Source organism: Eptatretus burgeri, chromosome 13 (genome assembly GCF_056783735.1).
Source record: "Eptatretus burgeri isolate ZD-2024b chromosome 13, Ebu_testis_v1, whole genome shotgun sequence".
Lineage (NCBI taxonomy): Eukaryota > Metazoa > Chordata > Myxini > Myxiniformes > Myxinidae > Eptatretus > Eptatretus burgeri.
This window is the reverse complement of record NC_140973.1, coordinates 13,929,240-13,948,786: the sequence shown is the minus strand read 5'-3', so window position 1 is coordinate 13,948,786 and position 19,547 is coordinate 13,929,240. Positions and strand designations below refer to the sequence as shown.

At 43.3% G+C, this 19,547-nt stretch overlaps 1 long non-coding RNA gene across 3 annotated transcripts in view; it reads right to left on the bottom strand.

The window, feature by feature from the left end:
* The window catches only part of LOC147013878 (uncharacterized), an 83,165-nt gene that overhangs the window by 26,349 nt on the left and 37,269 nt on the right, over window positions 1-19,547 (bottom strand). The window contains exons 4-7 of one of the 3 annotated variants that reach the window (XR_015050546.1): window positions 16,494-17,815; window positions 16,286-16,365; window positions 15,397-15,588; window positions 12,356-14,990 (exon numbers count right to left, since the gene is read on the bottom strand). This is a non-coding gene — a long non-coding RNA (uncharacterized LOC147013878). Of the gene's footprint in view, window positions 1-12,355; window positions 14,991-15,396; window positions 15,589-16,285; window positions 16,366-16,493; window positions 17,816-19,547 lie in introns of those variants that run through there. The other 2 variants (XR_015050544.1, XR_015050545.1) reach the window with 2 other exon arrangements.

Genomic DNA, 19,547 nt, shown 5'->3' with positions numbered 1-19,547 from the left:
GAGAGGAACAACAAGGCCCTTCTTCCAGTCAGTTCGGATGATGCCTGTGATCCAGGCAGAGCACAGAACTGCATGCAATGACACGAGTGCAGCATTTTCACCAGCCTTGAGAAGTTCGGCATGGATGGCACAGATCCCTGGAGCTTTACCCAATTTCAACCGGTTCACCACAGCCTGTGTTTTCACAAACAAAGGTGGATCACAGTTGATTGGAGGGCAGCAGTCGGGATAGTAACACCCCTGACATCCAAATCAACAGCTGGTGGATCAGCCTGGTATAGCCGCTCAAAGCAACTGGCTAAGCGGGCTTTCATTTCGGACTCCTCTGTAAAAAGCCCACCACCGTCCGCTCCAACTGCAGTGCAACGAGGGATGGGCTTGGAGGAACGCAATGCGTAAATTGTTCTCAAAACTGGATGAGAATTACTTGACCACATGTGATGCTCTACCCCCTCACAGATTCCTCACACATAGGCCTCCTTGTCCACCCTTAGTGCTCATAGTTTTATGCTTCAACTCCCTGAACAGCTCAGCTCTGCCATTCAGCCTGGCCCTGCGACTCTAGTCAATGCTATCCAGTGTCCCTTGAGAGACAAAATTTTTCTTCGCCCTCTGGTGAACTCTAAGACATCCACCGGCAACATCAAGGATGATGGTCTTAAAGGCACTCCACAACTCTTAAGGATTCCCCAAAGTAGTCAGACTCCCCAAATCCTGACTCAGCCTGTTCGCAAACTCCTCAGTTACCCTCTCATTCTTGAGCTTGCCAACATCCAGCCTCGGCTGGGAAGGTACCATTCTCCTGGATTTAAGCTGAAACTTCAGAGTTGCTACATACAAGTCTGTGGTTGGTATTGAGGAACTGAGCACTCCGGTGGACCCTGCAGTTCTGGATTATCCTCCAGCGACCATCAACAAGCATCGCGGTCAATCTCCTTTGCCACACCACCAACATTAGAATACCAAGTCCAGCGATGAGCTTGTGAGCGCTGAAGCCATGAACCAGCCACCCTAAGTCCATGACTTCTTGCAAAGTCAAGGAACTTAGTGCTATTCTGGTTCACAGTTCCAGAACCATGGAGACCAACACACGTCTCATAACAATCCCTGTCAGTTCCAGTTGATGCATTGAAATCCCCCAATACTAGAAATCCTCAAGAGTATCTCACCTGGGGCACTAATCAACCACAGACTCGAGCGCGGCAAAGAATGCGTCCTTCACGGTGAGATCACTCGCCTCAGTCGGAGCATATACAGAGACCAGGGAAAGGACTCCCAAGGATTGACGAATCCTTCATCTCATAATACTCTTGTTGACCGGTGTTACCTCAATTATCATTGGACACAGCTACAGCAACTCCTTGGGCATGGTAACCATCAGAGCGACCAGACAAATAGTAGGTGTAACCACCCGCCACGATCTCACCACTATCCGGTCTCCGAACCTCAAAGAGTGTTGCAATACCGATGATCAAATGCTTGCGGTCAGATGATATCAGAGACAGGTGATCATCCTCTCTTAGGGATAGGACATTCCATGCACCCACCAAAAGGGACTGCCTCAGGTTCACCCAAGGAGACCGTCATCTGGTGGATGACACCTCAGCACCACCCAACACACACTACTGCAATCTGACCCAGGAAGGTTACCCCCTGGTTTTCCTCCTGTCATCAAAGAGTGGGGGTCCCCAAGGATTTGTCCCAATCCCGTCATCCGGTGAGCTGCCCTGTGAAGTGCCGCTGCAGAGGATGTACTACCACGGAGTGGGTTTTCAATTTTCTTCCCGGTTTTCTTGTGTTTTGCGGAATGAAGGGTTTTACGGTGGCCGGATTGCAAATCCTACCACCAACTCCTAAAAAAGGTAACCCAACTCCAGGAGGACGTCCGCAAACACAGTTGGGCACTAGATATGGACGGCCGTTGGCTCACACGGAGCTCCTCTGCCCTTTGACAGGTTTTGTTTTTTAATCCTGCTTGGTGTCCATATCCAAACACCCTCCTCACCAGAAAGCCTGGTGGGGGAGACAGTTTAGTCGCCGACAACCCGACCATGAAACAGATTAGTGCAGGTTTATGATACCTGCAGCAAGTCACAGATCTGATCTGGCCTGATCTGACAATAGTGGTATCGACGTTGTCTGAGGAGGTGCAGGGGTATCATTAGGAATTTGATCACAGCTGGGATTTTCATATGCAAAAGATATGAGGATCAATCATTTCAAGAAAAAGATGAAGAACAAAATGAAATCCACCTGAGCTCAGCATTCAATTTCGAAAAGGTGGTCAAGAGTTTGTTACCTTGGAGACATTGTCAAGGCATCAGGAGGAGCAAAATTATTGGTTCGATCAAGAATAAAGTCAGCCTGGAATAAATGGAGACAACGAGATGGTATTATGAGGGACAGAAACATTGCATTATCCATCTAAGTTGGAGTTGATAAAGCTTGTAACACACCGATATTGATGTATGGAAGTGAAACGTGGGTAATGCAGATCGAAGATGTAAAATGAATGGAAAGAGCAGAGATGAGAAAGACACGATGGATGAACGGATTGTCTCTGAAAGAAATAATGCCAAGCTCAGAAATCAGGATGAGATTAAAAACCAACACTCGTGAAAAATAACTTATAAAGAGAAGACTTGCTTGGTAATTGTTATGGTCATGTCCAACGAAGGTGGAAAGATGAAGTCATGAATAAAGCCATAAAGTTTACGGTAGAAGGAAGAAAGCCAAGAGGATGTCCTAAAAAGAAAAGCATTAAAAATGTCAAGAAAGATGGAATGTTTGGGTTTTCACGAAACTGACGCAATTGATAGTATGGAGGATGAATGCCATCATTCGACCAACCCCATAAAAAGGGGAAAATGGTGTTAGAACATTAAGCGTTGTTGTTGTTGTTGTTGTTGTTGTTTTTTTTGTTTTTTTTTCTTGTTTCTCTCCTCTTCACCTCTCTGCCCAAACTGTCCCTCTCCAGGTCACACAGGTTCTATCAAAAACTCTACCTTTTGTTACCTTTTCCAAATCGAAGCTCAGTGCTTACCTCTATCCATCCATCAATCAATCAATCCCTCTATTCTCTTGCATGTGGAACCACTTTTCTGAGTCAGTGGCCTCATGTTCTTCACTCCAGGACTTCAAGTCTACTTCCCCCCCTTCCCCCACCACCACCACCACCACCACCATTTCTACCTCTGAGCCTCACTACACCTGCTGAGACCCAGTTCCCCATTCATCTGCAACTTTTCAACTGTGATTCATCCAAACGTCCATGTCATCATATTTCAGATTGCCACTTTGTGTCTGTTGACCTTTCACTCCTTCTCGTTGTCCTCTTCAAAATGCCTCAATACCTGTTTTTTTTATTATTAATAGTTTATTCAGAAAGACAAAAATGTTGCCAAAATACCAGGTAGAAAATTTGTGAAAGTGGTTGTAAAGACTTGTTTCTTTAATTGACATTTATGTTAGGCCATATAGGCTATTTTATATAATAAAGTGAGTTATTGTTCTCGAGTCACTTTTTCACTATTCAATTCAAAAGTTTTCACCGAGTCGGGAGCGAGGGATGACGGTTGTTTTTTTTGGAAGAAGATTAAACAATTCTTCATATCTCGATCCCTTTTCTGTGGCTGCTATGAAAGCCGATGTAACCTCGTGATCGTCAACGGCCGGTATGACACCAAGTCAGACAGATGTTCCCAGAGGGTCATGTTATAGATAAACCCGTAAAAAAGGGAAGCAGATATAAAAAAAAAAAGCATTCGGTAATTTATAACATCCTGTGAAATGCTACGAACCTTTTTGTATGGTTGCTACACCGAGTGATGGCCTGACAAAAGAGCTTCATTTCCTTTCCAGCGACATCAAAGGGCGGACCAAGAAGGCTCAGCACTCCATTTCGCCCCTCGCTATGCCCACTTAAAGACAGTCTTACATCACTCCATGTGCATTAACCTTGAAAAACGCAACACCTGAGAGTCTTTACAGGTACAACTCTTTTATGGAGCATGGTATGGCAACTTTGGAGATGTTTATCAGCTCGTTAATGAGCCAAGATGAAGTAAGCTAGGGTACATAACCGCCTTCCCATGAAATATATAAATAAATACATACAAAATATTTTATGAGTTTGGAAGGATCGAACTTTGGAGAGGCCAAATGCACTCAAATACAATGGGAGTATAAACGAAAAGGTGTGTAGACCGCATGAGAAACAACCTACAATAATGCTTTGATTTAAGGCGGAACCTTTCACGAGCAGGGTTGTTACTCCGTGGAGCTTTGCTACCCTGCAGAACCACTGGAAGAGTCCTCTTTAGTGATGCCAATTAGCAAGCGGATGGAAAGATTTTTTTTTCCAATGGGGAGCTTTAAAGGTTGAGCTGGGATTTGAACCCGGAGCCTTTTGGTTTCCCAGTAGTAGGTTCACCACCGTTGTGTGAACGCATCTCAGCTGGGGAAGGAAAGGGGAGGGAAGATTGGGGGAAGATTGGAGGGAAAGAAAAGAGAGAACTGGTGAGAAGTTCAAAGCTCTACCAGCTAGCGGAGGGAGCGGCTGCACACCCTTTTGATGAATGACCCCCTACCCCGACACCCCCTTCCTCCCTGACACCCCCTTCTTCCACCAAGCCCGCTTGGGCAATCCTTGCGAATCTAGAAATACCTGATCAGAGGTTGGAGGCAGTTCCAGATCAGTGTTATCAGATATTTATTTTTGTTATTTAAAAAAAAAACAACATTTGGAATCCATCTAAAGTCGACATGTACATGACATCAGCAGAAAGAAGCTTCTCTGGTTTCATGCACCATGGATGGACGGTAAGTGACTAATTGCCTTAATGTTGCTTGAAACACTCCTGCATGTCGGAATCTTCTTTTAAACCCTTTGAAACAGTCGTTATTCATCTTTAGTGACAAATTATCAACAAATACAGAAAATTAGTGTTCATGAATGGACAAATGGAACTAATATACAGTACAATGAGATGCGAGAATGTAAGGCTATTTATCAGACAGGTACCGTACGGTATTTCATGTGAGAACGTGAGATGCATGGGTAAACTAATCATACGTACTCAGTTGTCTCGAGAATGACCATCTTTCCATCTGTTTGATACCGAGTACCTTAAAATGGCTATACATAAAATGCATATGGGCTGGCAGGATAGCCTCGAGGTATTCTCACTGGGCCCTGAGCCGTCTCGCCTGGGTTTGAATCTCGACCCAGCTATAAATTGTCACCTTGGTGTTTTGCAAGCAGGGTGATACATCAGTGTGTATGTGCCTTCTCTTGGATATACGTTACAGTTTGTTCCATCTGCCAACACTAATTGGTAGACGCTAAAGATTCCACTGTCTTTTGTGTAGATGGAGCTTGTTATCAATGGTACTCTGAATAAGTTACAAATTCCTGCTGTAATCTACAGGGGGCACTGCGTCAGTGGCACAGCCATGCTTTCATCAATAAGGCAAACTGACAGGCACGTGATGCACACAAAACTATTTGATAATTTTTTTCCATCTGTAACCTCAAGCTATTGAGAAATGCATCAATCGACAAAATGTGGACTCGAGAGAGTTCATGGAACACCTTTCCCCACTCAGTCTTGAACCCGAAAAAAGATGCGAAGGATGTTTTCAACTCTTACTTTGTGTTTCAGAACACAATCTATATTTCCTGATTTTGTCCGAATCTCGATATTCTCCAACGCTGAGAGAGTGAAGTGGCTGCTCTGAAAAACATTTCAATTTGATTGGTCGAGATGGCGTAATATTTTGTCCAAGTACTACTAAATGTTTTTTTTTCAAAGTGACTACAAGGCGATTTGTGTTCGAGTGTTCAAGGATATAATTCAATTGAAATGAAAAAGGTTTTAAAGGCTGTAGATAAAAAAAACAACCTTTTTTCGGAATTTTATTACCGATGATGCCGTCTTTTAAACCACCCTATCAAAACATGTTACATTAGTTATTCATGCCTATAGTTTGTGTCCTTTATGACATCCTGATAAACAATAAGATTCCTGTTTGGAATGATTTTCAATCTTGTTTTTGACCGCCAGGCAGGCAGACAGATTACAGGTATTATTTCACTCCTCTCTGCACAAGTGCGATCGGGATGAATTCAGAGACAAAGTCTCCACCCGAGTGCTGCCCCCTCAGCCTTCACCCCTCCACCAGGGAGCCACTCCTGGTCCCCACTGGAGATTTGGCAGCCCCAGACTCCTGGCTAGGATGATTGAATTGCTCTTTCGTCCTCTCGACCTCAGTTAGCCAGAAAGGCAGAATAAAACAACCAAAGAGTTTATAGAACATGATACCCATCGCAGTGGCAGCCAAACAGATTGATGAAAAAAAAATATATTCACTTCCGGTTCAGGGATCGTCGCATGTGGACGACCGATTGTCGCTCGCTTTTCCCAGTTCTTCCAAGCTAAGTTCCCCCCGACCATCTACATTATGTTTTACCGTTTCGTTTTTATCCATATTATGCTGTTCATGTTTATCATCAATTTTTCTGTCCCAAAACCATATCCTGCTGCGTTGAATCATTTAATTTGTTTCCTGCATTAAGTCGGGCCTTCTGTTGAGTTGAGTGTGGTTGCCCTCTGTTCTTTGCCTCGTTTTCGCACCTTTTCTTCCAGTTATTGTTACTACTGAAATTTCAGCTCAATCCATTTCCACTCCTCCCTCAAAAGTTTAAACAATACAAGTCTGAAGACGACGATGGTTCACGAGCGGTATTTGACGATGTAGATCGTTTCAGAAGTCAAGGATGAGACAATGTGATAATTTTTGACCAAGTTATAAAAATGATCAACATGATGTGGTACGAGTGACGGGTTATTAGCCGCAAAATGTCGAAAACCCGGTTTCGTTCAACAACTTTCAAAATTTGACCTTTGCATAACCTTTAAAGGTCACAAAACAATGTTGTGGACATTAAAATAAGGAAACAGGATACGTGCTATAGCTTATTGGAGTTAGATTGTCGAAGAAGGTCGAAAATCCAGTTCGATTCCCACAACTGAAAATTTGACCTTTGTGACCTTTAAAGGTCAAAGGTCAAGGATTACGACCTTTGGTGCAAAACTTCCTCTGGAACATTCCAGGAACAATATAATGTCATATAAGGCTCTATGGCATTTCACACTCATCGGATTATCCATACTTTGATGAAATCAGCGTAAAAACAAACTTGAAGGGGGCGCCACGGGCAAGGTGTTCGAGATAGAGAAAAATGGTTTGAAGACTTTAGGTGGGGAATGACCTCAAGATTATGCATAAAAAATATTGTCATCCTAGCTCTCAAAGTTTGGGCGGTCGTACGATTTTTATGTCAAAATTCGCAATTTTCTAAGTTCGTGACCTTGTGACCTTGGGATGAAAATGAAAAATCGAGCTCTGTGGGGCTATGCAGGTGCCATTGAGCTAACCAAACACCGAAACCCCTGCCAGATTCGACAACCCCCCTCGGAGAAGATGTTACTTGAAATTGGCTACCCCTAAAAACAAATGTTTTTTGGGCGTGGCTCTACCCATAATGGGTGTACCACGCCCATTTTCAGGAAAAAACAACTAGATCATGATATAAACCTCCCACCAAAATTTTATCAGGATCGGATCAAAACCCATGAAGCTATGCTCAGGACAGACAGAGAGACAGACAGACACCAATAACGAATATAGTGGTCACTTACTGACTCGTGAACCAATAGCTCTCCTTCTTCACTCGGAAAAACAAGAAAACAGGAAAAAAAACCTCTGAAAAAAACCCAACAACCAACAAAAACAGCATCAGGAGAAAAAAACCAAAATTAAATCTCAGTGCTGAGTTACTTCTTTTCCTATCCCTTCTTCACAGCATCCTCAAACTGAATAAAACGTTTATTTTCCTTAAAACCTCTTCACAACATAAAAAAACCTTTCCAAAATGTATTTTAAAATACCGTACTCTTCGTATTACTCCATGAGGAACAACCCATTAATTCTTCTACTTATTCATCATCATCAAAATCTCTTCCTTTTCTCTTTGACGAGACTTATTTCCCAAAACTTCCTCACTCCTAAATTCTAAGTTCATCCAGCCTCCTGTTTCACTTATAAACAAATTTTCCTCAATTCCTTCAACCAAAAGCATTCTCACCACCATCCTACCCAGGAAAGCTGTCGCAGGTGATCCAGTCTGGCAATCCTGAGGCATCAAGTTTGCAAAGGCTGCCACACAAAAATTTCCCCTTCATGTCCATTCATGGTGTCAACCCCTTCCATGTCAGTACCGTCCCCCCCAATCTGCTCCCTCCTCATCCTGCCCCCTCTCAGCTTCATACACGCTCCTCCCACTCCCAGCTTTGCCCCTCCCCACAACCCCTTCCCACTTCCTCCCACCCAACACCCTTCCTTCCTCCTTTCCACATCACTACGCTTTATCAGCAGTTCCTCTCCCCCTGTCCCTAATTGTGTGGACCTCAAACATCCAGGGCCTCCATTCCAACCTGACAGATCTCATCATCTAGGTCACTGTCGATAAACCGGACATCATTTGTTTAATGGAATCTTTCCTCTCCCAGGACATCCCTGACTCCTAAGTGTCTCTCCCTGCCGATTGTCTCCTCCAGTTTGATTAACCTGAACACCGTCCTGGCGGCGAAGTCACGCTGTACATCAATTCTCACTCTCCGTGTACTGATCTTACACCTCACAAACCACAGCAGTACTGAGGCTGCAACTTTCCCTCCGCTCCCACTTCTTGTTTGTCTGTGTGTTGTACCGTCCTCCCAACAGTGATGACTGCATCTACCTCTCTCTCTCTCTCTGAATACATGGGACTGACTCGATCCGTGAATTTTCTAACCCAGATTTCTCCCAATGCCAAATCTTCTCTTCTGGATTTGGTTATGACCAACTTCCCGACAATGTATCTTGCTCGTCCTCTGCCGCCATTTGGCACATCTGATCATGTGCTTGTGAAGGTCAACATCTCTCTGGCCATTCTCAGAGAACAGCCTCTGTGCCAGCGAGTCTGACAATTCACTCAAACAAACGAGCAGGGACTGCAAGCAGCCATCAGACTTCAGGACCGGTCTCCTATATTTCATCCCACCAGAAGAATTCTAGGAATAAGGAGAATAGACCTGGCATGCTCACAACCGAACATCCGTGCCTCAAGAAGACGATCATTGACCTTGGTTAAGATGTAATCTGTTAAGTTAGAGTGGCCATCGTGAGGATTGAGATTTAACAACAGAATGATGAGAGTGTTAACCTTCAGTGACATCTTCTGTGGTGGGTACCACCTGAAACATTGACGGAGTTAAGAAACTCAGGTGGATAAAGGGCAGATCGCTTTTGATCGGCCAGAGTCACACTTTTGACGATGAACGTGTCACCCAGCAGGCAGTCAATGATCTTACTGTTGAGAAGATCAACCGTGTTATTTGTTGAGGTTAAAAATCGCACATGATGCCAATCAGTCAGAATTTGTACGATTGGACGGTTCTTCAAGTCCGGCATACACATAGTTGATGACGTCATCGCAAGAGTTCATTCAAACAGCAGGCGGTAATGCACTGACATCATAATATAGGTTACCCTCCACAGAAGGCAGGTGCCCCTCACCCAGTTGCAACAACAAATCAGCATAATGCATGGGTCGTTTTCGACTTCCTTCACCCGCACCAACAAGTTGATCGAGTACGTGCATATTTGTTCTTCGAGTTGGCGTCGTGGAATGTCGCTGCAATGGAGAGCTATTCATGCAAGCGTTGACATGTTTGGTCATCTCTCTCTCATCGGACCACTGGAATAATTTGACGACCAGTACACGGCTTCTCATTGAGTCATTAATAATACACCGCTTCAATCCAATAACACTGCAGTCTCGACAAAGGGTTTGCAGTGTTACGATCACAGTCACTATATTATTACCTCCACCACGGAAGGTGAAGGAGGTTATGTTTTCACCCCTTTCTGTTGGGTGGTCGCTAGAGTACCCTTATTCTAAGGTTTTCCGTTTGTCTGTTTGTTTGTATGTAATGGACAGCTCTGGAGGCTGGAGGCTGGAGGCTGGAGGAGTCAACTGATTTTGATGAAACTTGACTGGTAGGTTCATACCAGGATCTAGTTGTGTGCTTTTGAGCACCGTTGCTATGAACGCCGCCGTTGCCTAGTAATGGGACTTTGAAATTTTTGAAAAAAATCCGAAAATTCTTTTTTCTCGAAAATCAAAAATCGGCTTCTGCGCTTTTATGCGCACTATAATCAATCTCTTTGTCAAAAAATTTCAGCCCGATCCATCAAAAACTGTATGACTAGTATGCAATTATATTACTATATGCTTTCACCCCAACGTTCGCGTTGGGATTCCCTAACTCTACGTTTGGGAATCGAACACATATGATGAATGGACAGTTGCTCGTCATGTTCCTATATGGAACAACGAACGGTAAAAATGCCATGTGATGTGTTCTCTTATCTACATTTTTAAAATTCGCCTTAGTCTAGCGACCACCCATGCCGCCTACCGGCTTGTCTGTTTGTCTGTGTGCAGGATATCTCAAAAAGTTGTTGACGGATCCGGATGAAATTTTGTGGACGGGTTCGTCATGTGGCAAGGACGGACTGATTAGATTTTGGTGAAGATCCGGATTCGGATCCGGATCTGATAATTTTAAAAGTGATTCTTCACCATTGAGAGATAGGGCTAAACCAATATATAACACGATATCTCAAAAAGTTGCAGATGGATTCGGATAAAACTTGGTGGACACGTTGGGTGTGTAGGAATGACGAATTGATTCGATTTTGGTGAAGATCTGAATCCGAATCTGGATACGAGGATTATTTAATTTTAAAGTGATTCTTCACCATTGAGAGATGGGCCAAAAATGATATATAGCATTATATGTAAAACAAGTGAAATCCTTCAATATAGTGCATGTGGTGAAGCAAATGAGTACACTAATGTTAAAATATGCAATTTATGCTTTTTCAGTTGAAAAACAATTAAAAAGCGTACTTAATATTTGAAATGTAAAAATCTTGTTGTTATTGTGACAAGCACCTTTATATATAACAGAAGGAATGAAATTGTTTGATACAGCGTGGCAGGAGGCCACAAAAGAATGATGGCATAAGAAGAACTTAGCTTTCAGCGTTCGGCGATCGGCGCGAAATGTGATGGTGGGCGGGAATGACGTCTTTCGGCGCGAAATGCGATGGTGGGCGGAAATGACGTCTTTCGGCGCGAAATGCGATGTTGGGCGGAAATGATGTCTTTCGGCGTGAAATGCGATGGTGGGTGGAAATGACGTCTTTCGGCGCGAAATGCGATGGTGGGCGGAAATGACGTCTTTCGGTCGTTCGTACATGAGAGGGGCGCGTTTCTTGCTTTTTTTCCGTCAAGCAATAAATTCAATGGTTTTCACATATATAACACGTTAGTTTCACAAATTTCCATTGAAATACTTGGGTATTTCCGTCAATTGTCGCCATTTCGGTCGAGGTTACGCACTGCATCTACCGGACAGCCGTCATTGGCTGTCACAGGCACGTGGAGGAGGGAGGGGACACCGGGACACCGGAGACGTAGTAGACACCGGGGACATTTCAAAGTCGGTGCAATTGTATACAGCGCACACGCTGTAAAAATGTCTTGGGCCAGATATCTTCTCATGGATCAGGCATTACGTGGCGGAGGTATACGCTGTATCAAGTGCCTTTCAAGTTGTCGTCGTTGTTACATTCTTCTTCTTCTTCTTCTTCTTCTTCTTATTGTTACGAAAACGATATTACTGTATAAAGAAACTTGGCTAATTTGTTGCTCCCATGGTAAAAGCCTTAAACTCTCTTGGGGGGGGGGCATCCTAAGCAGGAAATATGGAATGCTGCATCGATCGCTCCAGGAAAAAGAAAAAAAACCTGGAAGCGGCATGAAGGCGAGGCCTAAGAAATGAAGCCGAAGGCCAATGGATACTGTCATTGGAAGGCCCGTGACACCTATCGTTTCGATATTTTATCATCATTTTAACAATCGTTTTGTTTGTGTTTCACACTGAACGGAAAACGCAAAGCTAGGAGATGGCGATTGTTAATACGACAGGTTCGATGCTGTGTTCGTCCGGAACTCCATGAAAGTATAAATGGCGGAAGTTGCAGTAAGCCTTCCTATGCCATATTACGTCCCAGACATAATGGCGTAGCATGACAGACAGATAGAAAACTGACCGGTACTAGAATATATTGATACTGATTTTTACCATCATTAAAAAAAAATCTGGAAGTTTAGTGCTATTGAAGTATTCCAGAAGCAGTCACAAACACCACACTTATACACCACCCCATTGAACCTTTATTTAAATTGAAGTATAGCAAAACTGGAGGTTCTTGGAAGTACAGTATTAAGAAGGCGATTTGTGTTCTACAGTCCTCAAGTATATAATTCAATTTAAATAAAATAAAGATTGTAAAAGTAATATAATATTAAAAAAATTCCAGTTTTAGCATCATTTTCCGTGCAGCATCTACACATTACATTCGTTATTCACGCTTGTAGTATGTGTCCATTATAACATCCTTAAAAACAGTAAGTTTTTCTGTTTGGAATGATTTTCAATGTTGTTTGACTGCCAGACATGCAGACAGAGTAAAAAATATTATCTCACTTTACTCTGTGCATGTGAGATGGGGACAAACACAGAGCCGAGGTACGGTAAAACGAGAAACTTGTCTTCCGATTCAAGTTCAAAATATAACATTTAATTTAAATCCGTTGTTCCTTGATCACAAACTGATAACAGATAGATGGACGGATGGACATGAATCAATTGCTTAACCCCACCTTCCACTTCACGTGTAAGGGGTAATTATCTCATTCGTCGTGGCACATGTGCGGTCAGGACGAGATTCCGTACAATTAGCCAAATTCAGAGTCAAAGCACAGCTGAACTACAGGGTCATGTTCCGATTCGTGTTCCGATACATGTTCTACAGTGACTAAAATATTACATTCAATTAAAATTAAGGAGTTCCTCGATCACAGACTGACGTCTGCAGACAGGCAGACAGACAGGCAGACAGACAGAGTGAAACTTCCTTAACCCTGCTTTTTGCCTTGCGTGTATGGTAATATAATTTTACACTCGATCCTGTGGGGCTGGCAGGATAGTCCAGACTCTAGAGGTATATCTTGACCCAGCTATAAATAGTCACCCTGGTGTTTTACATCGAGGGCAATGCATCATTGTATATGCCATCCTTCAGAAGGATATAGAGCGGAAGGACTCTTCTGCCAGCAGTAGTCGGAAGATATTAAAGATCCCACAGTGTCCTTCGTGCGGAGTAGGCGAGCTATCGCCGTTACCCTGAACAAAATTCCTGCCTTGTCTTGACTATTGGGAAGGCAACGGCAAACCAGCCTGGACAACCTTTGCAAAGAGACTGTGATGACAGCACCAACACTCTTTCACGAGAACAAGGCATGCCTGCAATCGCTTCACTGACAGGTTTAATAAAAAGACAGCATGTTGGACTTCACAATCATATTGCATGTGTCTGTGAGTGACAATGAGGATGTAAAATGAAGTAAAATGCACAAAAAAAGGATCTTTCACAACACATAATTGTTGTAATTATTGTTGCTGTTGTTGTGTTTGTGTGCTCCTTCCATGTACTTTTATACATTTTTCTATTGCTTTGAGAAGTATTACTAGATATTATTTTGTGTGTTCCTCCCTTGTCCTTGTAAAGGGTTCCTGCTGTTGTAGAATAATAAATGCTGCCATTGGAACCAATATAATGAAGCTCTATCTCCTGCTTCTTCTTCCTCAGTCGCAGAAACACGGGCCGTTGAAACCGGCAAGTGTTGTGATTAATGCTTCAGTCACATTTGGCTCGGCGGCCGTAGGGTCTAAAAAATCTATGGCCACTAGCAATTATAGGGCGGCAGCAGTATTTCCACGGTCACACAATGTAGCAGTCACATATGTTTTTATTTTTTGAGGAGCCGCACGGAGTATTTAGAAATTGTGAAGCCTGAAAACGTGGGGGTGCTGTACAGTCTTTGATTTGATGTCGCAGGGTGACCTTAGGGCGTCCCTGCGGCTGCCATAGAATTTTCAAGGCAGACGCAAGGCGACCGCAGGGGGGCCCTAAGGCGAACGTGCTTTTGTATTTTTTTTGTAATTTTTGGGGGGGTTGGAAAAATTCATTTTTCATTGAGAAGAGCCTACGGCAGCCGCACAAATAACACAAGCTAACCGTACGCCCTACGTACGGTCGATGTGGAATACATCTACGTCATGGCTACGGTTTGTCGAATTGCTACGACCAACCTAGAAATGAAAAAAGTTATAACTTCGTGCAATAATTCCACGGAGACCCCTGGGGCCTGTAAAAGATAGCCATATGCCCTAGGGCCACCCTGAGGCCACCTCAGAAACTCTGCGGCCGCCGCACGTTTCTGTCAATTCGGGGGGGGGGGGGTACGGCCACCGTATCCTCGCCGTAGAGAAAATGTGACTGTGGAGTAAAGGAACAAATTGATTATTAGCTTTTTAACGGTACAACAGCAGAAACTGTTTATAATAAAATGTTAAGGACAGACAAACTCAGTTCCTTTTGCATTTAGATGAGATGATCACGACGACGACGACGATGACGACAAACGGCACTCTTTTTCTGAATGATTGTGTCGTTTTTGCAAAATCATTACATGATCCATCTTTTGATCTGAAGACAGAACCAGGCGTAGTGGCGTGCGCCTGTAATCCGGATACTCGGAGGCTTGGGTTGGAGGATCGCTTGAGGACGGGCGCCCTGCAATGGGCCGCGTGATGAGAGGGTGTAGGGCAGCCCAGAATCATGGTGAAACCCAATCCTTATCCCTGTGTCGTAAGAGGCGACCAGGGTTGCGTCAGGAAGGGCATCCGGCATAAAACCTGTGCCAAGTCAGTATGCGGATCATAACGGATGATCCGCTGTGGCGACCCCTAACGGGAGCAGCCGAAAGACGAACAACAACACAACTTTTGATCTGAAGACAGCTGATTATCCCCGTTTGATATGCATCATCATTTCATTCACATCTCACAGAGATGTGGATTACAAAACGGAATGAGAAGGAAATCACATCTGCACAAAGTTTGGGTCTCATGCAGAAACTACAGTCGCAAAGCATGATGTTGCAAATCAGGCAATCATTATAATTAACGTCATAATTGTATGCAACACTCAAATTATTAGCCCTTCTTAGGTGACCGATTGAAAGGCCAACGGGCTATGACCAGCTCACATCACTTGTAATACATCCATCAATCATCGCAGGTTAATTGAGAAGTGTTCATTACGTAAATTACATTAAAGATAACCACACGTAACGGCCCCAATTATTCTCACCTCCTTGCGGGGTCCGCCGAGGTACGGCCAAACCGAGCCTGACGTTCGTTTCGTGTCGTAGGAGTTTGTAATTTTGTTCAGCATGCCGGTGATGACTCACCGACTCTTCGCAAAAGAAACCGTCGGATCTTTAACATCCACAACCGAAAACGGGTCCTCCAGCTTCAAGTCATTCTGATGGAATGCATCACCCTGTAGGCAAAACACCAAGGCAGCAGTTTACAGCCGAGTCAAGATTCAAACCCAGGTTAGATAATTCAGAGTGGTACACACACCTCCAAGCTATCCTGCCAGCCCTCAAATTATATAAATTTTTTAAAAAAATGTTTTCTTGTATTGAATTTCAAAAATGCCATGAGCTCATAATCAGGCTCAAATGACGTCATGCACCTTAAAATTTAAATTTGGAGAAAGGATTGTCGTTTTTTTCCCTTATCCATCTACAGTACTGGCCCAAAGATCTGCTCTATCAAAACACAACAGAACCACAATTTCATGATCAGTGGTTTTTATGAAAAAAATCATTTACATAAACATTTCGTCACTAAAAAGCACATTTTTCTTTCGAGAAAGTCCTCACCAAAACAACACTGTATGACGGATGAACAATGACGTAGTGGAGTGTTTTTGCTCATTTTAAATCAGCAGAAGAGCGAAGCAACCGATGCAGAGTGAAATCCATTTGCACAATTGTATTATTAGAAACACCATGATATACAAGATGGACACAACCTGACGGACTCCAGATCGTGAATGGACGGATCCCAACTTTTGTGACTCACCCTTTATATACAGTGTTCCTACATTACAATTGTGAAAATCGATTCCACTACGTCATTGTTCACCTGTGCTGTAATGTGTTTGTTTCAGTGTGAAATTGGTACCTTACCGTTCATCATGTACAGCATGACGGACCGATTAACGAATCAACTTGTGCATCTCAGTTGCCTTGTCCACCGTAATTGTGAGCTGTTGGTAAATAAATAAATAAATAAATATTTTTAAAAATTTAAATGCCATTAGCTGAAATAAATCAGGTTCAATTGATGTCATGCACCTCAAAATTGGTATATATATACTTTTTGATTTTTATTTACTCGATTCCAATTGAGTTCATGAAATCGAGGTTCGACGAATATACAGTGTATCTGTATGCCGCACACAGCACCTTTCCTCTTCACATGATTCTGCACAACACCTTGCACAACATAAAGGGTCAAGGGCCAGACCAGGCAGGTGTGAATGCAACTGAAGGGAGAAACAAGTTCTGATACGAACATATAAAACTCACTGTACAATGTACATTACTCAAGTGTAATCCATCTAATCTAATCGATCTAATCTAATAAAAGGCAGTGTGTGTGTGTGTGTGTGTGTGTGTGTGTGTGTGTGTGTGTGTGTGTGTGTGTGTGTGTGTGTGTGTGTGTGTGTGTGTGTGTGTGTGTGTGTGTGTGTGTGTGTGTGTGTGTGTGTGTGTGTGTGTGTGTGTTGTTAGTGTGGTTGATTGGTATCCACATATGCGAGTTTCAGAATGTGTAATGGAGTCCTCCTAGGACAGGCTCAAAGTATCCACCTTCATTTCGGCGAGGGGTCACGATTCATGGACCAAGCTGTGAAGTTTTCTGTTTACAAAGTTTTGTGCCGAGGGCTCTCTTCAGGATCGTTACTGAGCCCAGGACGGCTTCTAACTGTAGTTTGTTTGTAATAATATTCCCAGGGATGGTTTTTAATATCTCTGTGAGGTTCTTCGTCATTATTCCCATGGGGTTCTTTATCATCACTGGTACAACTTTGGCATTCTTCAGCTTCTAGGATCTTTTCACTTCATTCTTCAAGTCTTGGTATTTGGCCATTTTCTTGATTTCTGCATCGTTAGTACAAAATCACTGGTATAAACACCTCAATTAGCAATGATTTCTTCTCTTTTTTTGTCCCAAAGTATATGTGGTCACAACGCTTTGTTTTCGATGTTCATGCCCAATGGGATTATAAGGTCGTACGTGAGCGGTTTCATTTCCATGTCTTCAGTGATTGCTTTTGGTTCATTTTCCCACAAATTTTATGGAACAGGAATGTCAAAGTTTTTGCAAATGTGCCAGCAGATGACTTTACTAACTCTGTTGTGTCGTTGTGTGTACAACTGTTCTGACATGTTTTTTTTTTTCTTTTCATATTCGGTCATTAAGTGTCACATATCATTTCTCTTTGCTAACCTCACCTCCACCCCTCACCTGTTTTGTTTTTTTCCTCTGACCCCCCACCTTCTCTCTCACTCTGTCCCCTCCTCACTCCCCCTCCTAATAAAATGCAGCACTCTCATCCCACACCTCTGTCACTCCATAAATGTCCAAGACCAGGGACACTACACGAATGGCTTGAAGAAAATGGTGGAACTCAGTCAATCGGAGAAGTGTAGGTTCTGCAAGGTAGAAACAGAAAGCACGAGTCACCTCCTATTGGGATGTAAAAAACTCATGCCAGAACAGCTGTACACGCAAAGGCACAACATCGTATATTTAGTAATCTGGCACATTGGCAAAATTTTCAACATTCTAGTTCCAGAAAACTCATGGAAACATAATCCAAAAGCAATCATTGAAAAAAGGAAGAAATGCTCACATATGACCTGATTATCCCATCGAGCATGAACATAGAAAACAAAGCATTGCGACTGGATATAGTACTCACTTACAAAAGCGGAAAAAGTGATTGAGGTTTCAGTTCCCAGTGATTTTGGGCTGAACAATGCAAAAATCAAGAAAATGTCCACAAACCAAGGCCACAAAAATGAAGTGAAAAAATCCTGGAATCTGAAGAATGCCAAAATTGTATCAGTGATAATTAGAGAAATGGGAATGTTGCAGAACCTCAATGAGATCATAAAATGGATCCCTGGGAATATTACTGCAAACCAACTGCAGTTGGAAGCTGTCCGGGGCTCATTTGACAATCCTGAAAAGAGCCCACAGAATGAAACTTTGAGAACAAGAAAACTTCATAACTTGGTCCATGAATCGTGATCCCTCAACAAAATGGAGTTGGATACTTTGAGACCTCGGCGGTCTCTGTTCCACCGCCTGAAACACACCCACATACAGTGGTGAGAAAATATTTCTGTACCCTTGATTGAATTTTCTGTATTTCTGCATAAATTTCACCTAAAATGTGATCAGATATTCATCTAACTCCTAATAATAGATAAAGAGAACCTGATTAAACAAATATCTACTTTTTCATTTATTTATTGAGCAAAATGATCCAGCATTCAATTTCTTTGTCAGAAAAAGGATATGACCCTTTACATTCAGTAACTGGTGGCAACCCCTTGAGCAGCAATAACTTCAAACAAACGTTCCCTCTCACTCTTGCTCAGTTCTGCAGATCAGCTTGGAGGATTTTTGGTCCATTCTTTCTTACAGAACTGTTTCAACTCAGATATTTGTGGGCTTTCTTGCATGAACTGCTCAATTCAGGTTCTGCCACAATATTTCAATTGGGTTAAGGTCTGGACACTGACTTGGCCATTCCAAAATTCCCTCCCTCTCATCCACAAAGCTGCCTCCTTCCACTGCCCTCTCACCTCCATCTCTTCACTTCACCTCCTCAAATCTTCAACTGCCTTCTGCCCCCTCTTTTGTCCCCCCTCTCCCCCAGCACCACAGAGCCTTTTCTCCAGCTCAACCGGCCCCCTCCCCGAGCTATTCTGCAATCCCCCACACTCTTTCAACAACCCTCCTTACCTCCCCCCCCTCGTCCCTTGTCCTACCCTCCCCCTCCCCTCCCACCCCCTGCACCCAAAGCCTCCTCTCCTGACTTCATTCACAGTGTAGACATCAAATATCTGGGGCCTTCACCCAAACCTTTCAGATCTTTCCATACAGGTTGCCACTGACAAACCAGACATAATCTGCTGAACAGAAACTTTCATCCCCCAAGACGTGTCTGACTCCCAAGTATCTCTCCCTGGTTACTCCATCCTCTGGTATGACAGAACTGAGCCTCGTCCTGGTGGAGGAGTTGCTCTTTTCATCAAAAACTCTATTCCTCACTCTCCATGCACTGCCCTCACTCCCCGACACCCCCAGGAATACCTCTGGCTACGGCTTCCTCTCCACTCCCACCTCATGTTTATATGTGTACTGTACCGTCCA